We start from the raw sequence: 9,829 nt of genomic DNA, 5'->3' as shown, positions 1-9,829 counted from the left end.
GGCGGCGTCAGTACGGGAAGGAGGTGGTGGTGCCGCGAGGGCGAGCTTCTGGCGCGAGCTCTGCCCAGCACCGGCACGTCTGCGAGGCGCGCTCTGGCCTCTGGGTCCAGGTCTCCGGAGTGAGGCAGGGGTCCCCGACACCACTTTGCGCTCTGGCCGGTTCTTACAGCTCAGAGCACACCTGGGGCTGTGGAGGCGCGCGAGACGAGATGAGGGGTTTCCTTGTGCAGGGAAGTCGCCGCGCCCGGGACGCGATTCTTCTTCGTGCTCCTGCGCGGAGTCTTGAAGCTCTGGGTTGGAATCCGGGTCATCCCAGAAATTCCAGTGCTAGTCTTTGAGAAGGGGCCAGAAAACACCAGTAAGGGAGCGAGGGGCGCAGGGCAGGGAGGAGTGCTCCCAGGCCAGGGGCTCACCGCCGCCCGCCCCTCCGCTGCAGCCCCTGCTTGGAGCCTGTTCCAGGGAAGACCGCCTCCGAAACCTGCGCGCGGAGGAGCAGGCGCCCAAGGCGGGCTGGGGCCAAATGGGCCGCAGAGCATGCCCATTCTCCCCCTGGCAGGGCAGGACAGACCATCGGCCCGGCTCTCCGGGAGGGCTTCTTCTGCAGCCCCCGACTCCACTGGGGCCTCAACCCCAGCTTCCTGCCACAGTGGACATTGTGGAGTGGGTTGTCTGCTCAATGATCTCCCGGTGAATTCATCTCCTATTACGTTGTGACAGTCTCCTGCAAATATGGTGGCATGACAGAGCACGTGTGTCACCTCATCTGGCATTAGAAATCCAGGTGCTTTTGGCTGGTTTTGCTGCTCCGGGTCTGTGGGCTGAAATCAGGCCATCAGCAGCTGACCCTTAGCAGGGGTCCGGGCAGAGGCTATCTCTGGGCTGTTCAGACACTGGCAGGGTCCACCTTGGGCACTGTGTGACCCCTGGCAGTGGCTGGAAGGTGTCCCATCACCTTCACGTCAGCAAGTCCTCACACGTCAAATCTCCCTGACCTCCTTTTCTGCCCCCGTTTCTCCCACCTTCACTTGGAGAAAGTTCTCTCTGTTTAAGACTCCTGTGACTAGGTTGAATTTTCACAAATAATCCAGAATAGTGATAGTGCACGTGTACAAGAGAGAGAACCTCCATAGAGTTCGGTCATGCCACAGTCCCTCCTGCTGGGCCTCCAGCCCACCAGAACCCTGGGCCAGGGCTCCAACCACAGCATGTGGTTTCCCGCTGTGCAGTCTGGCATGCTCCTGGCTGCACCACAGAGCCTGGGCCAGGTCCTAATGACATCTGCAGAGTGGCCTTTGTCATGTAGCCTAGCATTCTTCATGGGCATGAGAATGTGGTGTCTGGGGCAACGTCCCTGGATCTCCTGGCAGCCCACCCCACAAGGCTCCCACCCTTAACTGCCCATGAACAGAGACCCTTCCCATGAACAAAGCAGCGTGCTGCGTTCAGTGTGGGAGGCAGAAACTGTGCACACGTGTGTTTGCTGTGTCGAAGGTGGTCAGTGCTGTGGGGAAGGGCCCAGCAGCAGGCCCGGTGAGGGGTGGGCCTAGTAGTCCTGCAAAGCCAGGCTTTCAGCAGCTGTAGAGGAGGCGAGGGGGTGAGCCCCTTGGGTTCTTCCGAGGGCAGTACTTTGCCAACATGGGACCAGTCAGAGCTGGATGGTGACATGTTCGGAAAGCAGAGCGGCTCGCCCTGGCGGTGCGGTCAGTACCACGGTGAACTTGGTGCTGGAAGCCACATGGCTAGCCACTGGTCAGCCTGAACCATGATAGGTGCACACGTGTTGCCCAAGACCTAAGACACTAGAGGCTAGGGAGAGTGGCTCGCAGCGTGCCCGGGCCTGGTGGAGACCCACCGCCCCATTTCTCGCCTCATGCACACGCGCTGTCATGAGCAAAATAAACTGATGGTGCAAGAAAGGGATGAGACCTGCTGGACAGGGGGGTTTCAGGCAGGAGCCCACATGGCTCCCCTGGGTGGCTGTCGGGAGCCCGATGTGAAGCTCCAGGAAAGTGAGCAGAGGGCAGTGGGAGTTCTTATGGACGCGACCCACTTTCTCAATGGGGCAGAAGACAGACCATCAGTTGAAAGTAAGGATGAAGGAGCAGGTGCTGGTGGACACGCAGAGCAGCCCGTGACCTCATGCACATCACCGACCACTGAGCCTGCTGGGGAGACCAACAGCCACTCAGGGCCACAGTCTGCTGATGTTTGGCCTCTCTGATCTGCTTTGGAGAAGTCAGGTAGGAGGATTCTGGGTGAGATGTAACCAAGATCGCACTTGTGCCAGGTGAGAGCCGCGACGTGTGCTGGGGTGGTGGTGAGGGGGCGTCAGCCAGGGAGTCTGAGGGGAACGGCCATGCTCGGCCATGGCATTTGAGCTGAACAAGGAGGTGCAGTGGGCTCCCAAGACTGGCTGTGACTGTGGTGACTGAGAGGCGCTCTGTCCCCTCATGTCAGCGGGGTGCCCCCTTTGGGTGCACACGGCTGGGAGCTGGACTGGGCTGCCTGGTTCCTCTCTCATGTGCTTTGGGGCCAGCAGACAGCCATCGCCCTGTGCTTTGTCTTTCCGTCCAGAGCCGCCCCATGGTCAGCCCACCTAGCCAGAACTTCCTTCCAGGAGAAACTGCTGTGTTCTAAGCACACTTCCCATCCGGCGGGCATTCCTTGGGTCTCTGTCGGAGTCCTGCTTCCTAGCATCCCATTGGTTACAGAAAGCCGTGTTGGGAAACCCGGCGTTGGAGTGGGCAGCCCCGCAGATGTGCGGGCAGCTGGGAAGCATGGTTTATGGCCTGCACAGTGCGTCATGCCCTTCCCTTGGACCAGCCCATGGCCTGGTGGTCAAGGTGGCAGATCCCACGTGGCCAACTGTGCAGTTTGGGTCCTGGACCCAGGAGCTTGAAAACCACACCCCGTGTGTGTGTGTGTCTGAGCCTCAAATCCCAAAAGGTGAGAGAGCTGGAGAAGGGCCTGTGGAACAACAGACACAGGGTGCCCTCTCCCTCTCCCTCTCTGTTTCCAGTAAGTGCATGCACCCTCTAGCAAAAAAGTAAGAAAGGAAAGAACAGCATGGGGACTGGCAGATGGTGTAGTCATCCCACAGTTGACCATGGCTCGAGTCCCGGACCTGGCAACTAAAATCGCACACAGGGCACGTGTGCATCTGTGCCCAAGATATCAAGAAGAAAATGGAGGAGAAGGGATTGTGGCATGGCCATCCCCCAGGGAGTGATTTATCGCTTCTGTCTTTCCAATGAGTGCATGCACCCTATAGCAAAAATCTCTCTTAATAAAAAGAGAGAAAAAATTTTAAAAATGAAGAAAAATAGCACAGTATACTCAGCCCCTCCTGAGTTCTTCAAAATTACTATCCTATTTTTATCTTTTTTTTTTTTCTTCTTTGAGAGAGGTTTTTGTACTTGACAGAAAGAGAGAGACAGAGAGACAGAAAGTGATAAATCACCCCCCAGGGGGGATGGCCATGCTACAATTTCTTTTTTTGTTTCGTTTCTGTTTTTCTTTTATTATTATTATTATTTGTTTATTTTCCCAAAAGATATATGGAGTAGAGGGACGGCGGGGGGGGGGGGGGACGAGTGCAATGAGAAAGTAATCCCCAGGGAAAACAGTCACGTGGCAATCTACTTTTCTCTATTTCTTCCTCCTTTGGCGATTTTGGGCACACATGTACATGCACTTAGAATGTTTATGTTTTGTTTTTTTTTGAGAGGTTTTTGCTATAGGGCACGTGCGCTCGCCAGACAGACAGAGACAGAGAGATAGAAAGCGAGAAATCACCCCCCGGGGGGGTGGCCACGCCGCAATCCCTTCTCCTTCATTTTCCTCTCGGGATCTTGGGCGCACACGCACACGTGCCTGGCGTGAGTTTTAAGCCACCGGGTCTGGGATGCGAACCATGGTCGACTACATGGGAGTCCAGCGCCATAGCCATTACGGTAACTGCTGGTCCGCATGCTACAATTTCTTCTCCATGCTCCTCTTGGGATTTTAGGCATGAATGTACACAGGCCTGCCAGGAGTTTCAAGCTGCCGGGTCCGGGACTCAAACTGTAGTAGGCTATGTGGAAGTCCAACAATGTAGCCATTATGCCATCCGATCTTCCTCCTCATCTACTTTTTGCCTATAGAAAGTTGGGTGCCCAGAAGCCTCTTTTGTTTTGAACTCCGTCCTTCCTAATTCAACAGCTACCACCCGAGGGGGACTTGAACCATTGTGGGTGTGGATGTGCCCCGTAATTCCCCCCTTTTTTTTTTGAGAGAGAGATTTTTGCTATAGGGCATGTGCGCTTGCTGGAGAGACAGAGAGAGACAGAAAGTGAGAACTCACCCCCCAGAAGGAGTGGCCATGCCGTAATCCCTTCTCCTCCATTCTCCTCTCAGGATCTTGGGCACAGACGCACACGTGCCCAGTGTATTTTAAGCCACCAGGTCTGGGACTCAAACCGCTGTTGACTACGTGGGAGTCTAGCGATGTAATCGTTATGCCATCTCCTGGTCCCTGTAACTCCCTTCTTAGTCAAACTGTGTGGAGGAGGCTCCTCTGCCCTGTGAGGTGCTGTGGGAGGCTCTTAGTTCGTGGAGCCTTTTTCTGTGGCCGGTGGGTCCAGAGAACCACACCCTCCCCAGTTCCTCCTGAAATCTCTGAGGGCCTAACGGCTCTTACGGCCACACCCTTGAACCACACTGAACCTTGAAGTCCTGCTTTGTTGGCATGACCCTGGGTCTGAGCTTTCCCTGACACTGCTTCTTACTGTGAGCACTTGCTGCATGGAGAGGCTGGGATGAGCATTCTGTTTTCCAGCCCAGCCCAGCCAGGGCGGGGGACTTCTCTAACTTCTGCGCGAAAGCGAACCGTCCACCTTTGGTTCATCCCTCTCCTCTTCCACTTCCGGCGTGAACAGCTGGAGAAGCCCACGAGCCCTTCCCACTTAGGTCAGGTGCGTCGTATCGTGAGCACCACTTTGCCTCCCACGTCACCCCAGGTGAGGGTGACAGTTGGAGCCCACGCATTTGCCCAGGCGCTCTCACCACCCTCCAGCCCGCCCGCTGCCTGCCTCCCGAGGCAGTGCTGTGTTTTAGGGCTCCTCCGTGGTGGTGTCCCACTCCTAAGGATCTGTTTCTGCTGCGGTTATGTAATGTACCACTCCAGAGCCAGCAGGTAGCGTGGTGGTTACGGTGCTGGACTTCCACATGCTCAACACGGTTCAAGTCCCTGGATCTGGCAGCTTGAAAATTATGCTGGGTGCATGTGCATTCATGCCCCAGATCCTGAGAGGGTCACGGAGAAGGGATAGATATGTGGCCACCACCCCACCCCAGTGATTTTTCACTTTCCCTCTCACTGTCTCTCTGTCTCTTGGGTGAGCGCATGCACCCTACGGCAAAAACTAAAAAAACCCCCACAAAACTCCAAAATGTAGCAGCTTAAAACAACTGTTCATTTCCGCATGGTTCTGTGGGCCTTACCTGGTTGGCTCAGCCATGACTCTCGAACTGTGGCTGTCAATCCCTTGCTCCCTGGGGTGTGTGCCCTCCCACCACTGGCCCCATGACTGCCTAGACACGGGCAGTGGCTGAAGGCTCCAGGGCTTCTGAGCCTAGCCCTGGGACTGGCCACCTCAGCTTCCTCCCTCTGGGGGCCACCACCGGGGTCATGGGCCTCCTCTTCTAAGACCATCCTGCTGTGCAGAACCCCCAGTCAGCCCCTGGGAGGGGCCCCTTTGGAAGGAGAGATTCCTGACTAGCCCCAGCTGTCCCAGACCCCCAGCTGGGGTGAGAGGCTTGGTAATGGCATCTTGGCTGTCCCACCCCAGCAGGTGCCACACAGAGCAGAACCCTCCAGCAGAGCTGTTTTCAGAGTAAATAATAAGCAGGTGGTCAGCCAAGCAAGCATAGGTGTTGGGGCCACAGGTGGCACAGTGGTTAGGGCGTTGGACTCCCACATGGCCGACGGTGGTTCAAGTCCCAGACCTGGTGGCTTGCTTTCTCTCTCTGGCTCTGTCCCTCTCTGGTCAAATCAAAATAAATAAATACAATTAAATAAAATAATTCTTAAAAAAAAGAAAAAGGTGTCAGAGATAGCAGGCTTGCTTGCCTGAGTGGAGCCCAGTCATCAGGGGGGGGCACCACAGTGGGTAGGAACAAAGCATCCTCACTCCCACACCCAGGCGCCCCAGCAGCTTGCCCCTTGTCGGGGAGCAGGTATTTCTACTGGGCAGCTCAGGGTCCCATGAGAAAACAGCTGCCAGGCCCTGGCAGCTCAGCCCAGCAGTGTCCTGCGTGCTGGAAGCCCTGTGGAGATGGGGTGCGTTCCGCATCAGCCTGGGCATGTCGACCACACAGCCTGAGACTTGGCAGGCTGGGGAGGGCTGGGGCAGGGACCGTGGCATGAGGCTCTGATCAGGCTGCTTGTCTGTCTCTCCCTTTTTCTCTCATGAAAGAAAGAGACTGCAAAAAAAAGCAGCAGCTTCTACCAGGCCTCCTCGGGTCTCGGACTGGCATGGCAGCTCTTGCCTTCGATTCTACCAGTTAAAGCACGTCGGGAGCTGGCCAGGTCCAGCTGTAAGGACAGAGCCCACCTTCTGTGGGCAGTGTGGGCCTAAAGGGTGACAGGAACTCTTTTTCTTAAAATTTCTTCTATTTTATTTAACTTCATTCACTCATTCATTTATTTCATTTCAACCAGAGAGAGAGTGAGAGAGAGAGAGGGAGAGAAAGTGAGAAAGCAATCCGCCAGGTCCGGGACTCGAACCTTGGTCTGTCATATTGGACTCCAGTGCCTTAACCACCACGCCACCTGCTGGCCCCAGAGTGACAGGAGCTCTTCGCAGGCATCTCTTTTCTCTTTTTCTTTTGCCATAGGGCTCTTGTGCTTGCTGGAGAGACAGAGAGAAAGAAGGAGACATCACCCCCAGGGGGGATGGCCATGCCACAATCCCTTCTCCTCCACTCTCCTCTCAGGATTTTGAACATGCGTGCATATGTGCCTGGCATGATTTTCTTTTCTTTTAAAAAAAATAATTATTTATTTAAAAAATTATTTATTTAATTTTATATATTCACTCAATTATTTTAATTTGACACAGAGAAAAAGAGAAACAGAAAGTGAGAAAGCAAGCCACCAGGTCCAGGGCTCAAACTGTAGTAGGCAGACTGGGGTCCAGTTCCTTAATCACCATGCCTCCTACTGGCCCCTGGCAGGTAGCTCTGAAGGCAAGCTGTCATGTGACAGAAGTACCTGCTGAGGTCAGATGGAGATGTGAAGTGGAGTTACAAGAGGAGAGAGATGTACATCCTCTGGTTTTTCTTTTTTTTCTTGAAAGTTTTTTGCTATAGGGTGCACATACTCACCAGACACACACAGAGAGAAAGCGAGAAATCACCCCCCAGGGGCAATCCCTTCTCCTCCATTCTACTTCTGGGATTTTGGGCATGCACATATGCACGTGTCCAGTGTAAGTTTGTTTTTTTTTTAATAATTATTTATTTATTCATTCATTTATTTTAATAATGACCAGAGACACAGAGAGAAAGAGAGAGGGAAAACGAGAAAGTGAGCCACCAGGTCTGGGACTCAAACTGTGGTTGGCCATGTGGGAGTGTCCAGCACCACGCCACCTGCTGGCCCTCCAGCATAAATTTTAAGCGACCAGGTCTGGGACTCAAACTGCAGTGGGTCATGTGAGAGTCCAGTGCCTTAACCACTATGTCACTCTCTGGCCCCTGGTTCTTATTTTCTTTCTTTCTTTCTTTCTTTCTTTTTTTTAAAAAAAAATTATTTAACTTTATTTATTTACTTAATTTGACCAGAGAGGGACACAGTGAGAGAGAGAGAGAAGAAAGTGAGAAAACAAGTTGCCAGGTCCGGGACTTGAACTGCAGTCAGCCATGTGGGAGTCCAGCACCCACATGACTGGCCCCTTCTTCCTTTTTTTTTTTTTTTTTAAACATTATCAATTTCTCTATTTGTCGTGATTCTCAAGCTCCCAGGGTCTGGGACTTGAACCACAGTCACCCATGTGGGATTCCAGCACCTTAACCACCATGCCACCTGCTGACCCCGGTTCTTGTTCTCTGATACCTTGACATTTCGGGGCTGGCTGACCAGGCAGAGACTGCACCTCCCAGGGCTAGCTGGTCCCTCCACTGGTGCCTGTAAATACCCTTTCACACATGAACCCACCAATCCAAAGGCCACACTCCCACTCCCGCCTTATCTGACTCTCAAATGCCAAGTGAGTCTCTCCTTGCCCTCAAATAGCCCTCAGGCCAGAGGCCAGGCACGGGACCACTGCTGCAGCCATCCACTGATGTTGCTTGGACTTCGCAGCCCCAGACCTCAAATCCACACCACAGAAAACCCAGTGAAGTGCCCCTTGCTCCTGCCTGACCCTAGTCCTTCCCCAAGGGGCCTTCGACACTGTCCTTGCCCAGGAGCTGCGAGTGCCAAGCCTCTTCTATGGCAGGTGTCCTCCCTGATCCAAACGAGTCCCAGGCACGTCTCAGATACGGGCCCAGATGGGAAGGGTGGCCTCTGATGCTCCCCAAGTACTCAGGAGTCCCCGGAGAGTGGGACTGGGAGGAGTGGCAGGCCTTATGGCAGCAGCTGCGGGGACTGGGGGAGCATGGGGTCAGAAGCTGGGAGGTTCACATGTGCCCACCCACCCTCGGGTCCACAGGGCCAGGACTGGGTGGGAGACTGCTGGAAAGCTGCAGCAGGCTGGCCTCCCTCGAAGCCAGGAAAGAAGGTTCAGAGGAATCTGAAGACAGGGCACAGCTGTGCTGGCCTCAAACTCCCAGTCCTCTCGTCTCAGTCTCAGGGCCACCACTATTCCTGCTGTTTCTGTGCCTATGTCCCCTGCTCCACTGCCACAGCCTGACTTCACGCTCAGCTGCAAACCAGAGCTAGCAAGCTTTCTGCCCCGACTCCGGGACTCACACAGGAACACGAGTGCCTAGTCCAGCCCCAGTTCACCTGAACTCCTCTGCCCCCAAACCGCTGGTTCCCAAGCCAGTGCTTGCCATCAGAACACCCACAATGTGCCAGTATTGTGGACAAAAGCCTGGGGGCCTTGGCTGCCTGCTCACCTCCTGGAGACTGACCAAGGGGTCTTCCTACATGCAGTACTCCTGCATTTTCCACCTCTGGCCCCGCTCATGCTCTGCAGAGGGACCTCCTAAACACAAGATGAACTAGGGCTCACGTCTGCTTTCCAGACACTGCATCCTGCTTCCCGCAGGCCTATCCCTGTGCTGCAATGTGATCTGACCTAGGGGGTCTACTCTCGCAGAGGCTCCTGCACCTGCCCACACAGGACGTCTTTGGATTTGTTCCCACCCCACCCTGGGCCCAGAACCCTGCAGAGTGAGCCACAGGAGCCCACAGGCCACAGCAGCCCACAGCCCCAGGAGCCCACGGGCACAGGAGCCCACAGGCCACAGAAACCCACAGGCACAGGAGGCCACAGGCCGGCAACAAGAGGACCCCGAGGCGCGCAGGGGGACGCTGCCAGCCGAACCCAAACGAGCTCGCAGGAGACACAGCCCGGCCCCTCGTGACGTCCTTCTGTCGAATGATGCGGCCCGGTCCGGAGAGGAGCGGGCTGCGTCCGAAGCTGAGCTCAGCAAGGATCCGGTCCCAGGGGACATCTAAACCAAGGGTTGAGCGCGGAGGCAGAGCCTCCGGGTCCGGCCTCACCCCGCCCCGCCCCCTTCGGCAGGTGAGTCGGCCACGCCGGGGAAGCAGGGAGCGGCGGCCGCTGCGCTGACCCCCGGGAGCTCGGGGCCGGGGCCGGGCGCCGGCGGGGCGGGG

The sequence above is a fragment of the Tupaia chinensis genome, unplaced genomic scaffold, assembly GCF_000334495.1.
Source record: "Tupaia chinensis unplaced genomic scaffold, TupChi_1.0 Scaffold142100_1, whole genome shotgun sequence".
NCBI lineage: Eukaryota > Metazoa > Chordata > Mammalia > Scandentia > Tupaiidae > Tupaia > Tupaia belangeri.
Note: the sequence above shows the minus strand (reverse complement) of the source record.